Raw genomic sequence first — 856 nt, 5'->3', positions numbered from 1 at the left:
AGCCTGGTGATGGGTATTAAAGAGGGCACATTCTGCATGGAGCACTGGGTGTTGTGTACAAACAATGAATCATGGAACACTACATCAAAAACTAGTGATGTAATGTATGGTGATTAACATAACAATAAAAAATTTAAAAAAAAAGAAGTGGGCTTATTTAAAATAGAAACACATACGGGCAATAAGATCCCAAAGCAAAGGGGGGAACTTGCTAAAGCTAGCAGCTCACAAACATGCCAATCCAGCAACTCATAAATCTGTCCCAATTCCACAACAACCAGACAGAATATTAAATCTACTCTGTCTTCCATCTGACCCTCAAATAGAAGAAATGAAAAGCTCTCAGCTCAAAGCCCCTAAGATTAAAAGGCCAATTGGAAACAAGCTGGATGCCTTTTGCATCCAGATAAACTTTGGAGACACCCAGATGGCCGTTTGGGCTCTCCTCAATCCCTTGCCTGAAATGTAGTCTAAGACTTTCACAAAATGGGAAAGAAAAACTAGATCAGCTAACTCCATTGGTACTTGTGGGAAAATTTTACTCTTTACCCGGAACAACAGGTATTCTTTTGCCCCATCTGCTGAAAACATAATCCTGGTAAAATTGTAATGGTGGGGCAAGGAAGAAAGCCACCTCCAGCAGGATCCTTTTCCTACTGGAAATTTTATTCAATTTCCTATATATTATGGTTATGAACATGTCCTTACCATTATGCAGATGTTCCCTCACTGAATCAAAGCTTTCCCATATAAGAGGACCACCGCTTGCTGTTGCTAAATTTCTGTTAGAACAACTTTTCTTTATCTGGGCTGTTCCTTTTGCTCTATCTTGATGGAGTGGACAAATGGATCATTA

This window comes from Leptonychotes weddellii, chromosome 16, assembly GCF_054177405.1.
Source record: "Leptonychotes weddellii isolate Sample4059 chromosome 16, ASM5417740v2, whole genome shotgun sequence".
In the NCBI taxonomy this organism is placed as follows: Eukaryota; Metazoa; Chordata; class Mammalia; order Carnivora; family Phocidae; genus Leptonychotes; species Leptonychotes weddellii.
This window is presented reverse-complemented; position numbering follows the sequence as displayed.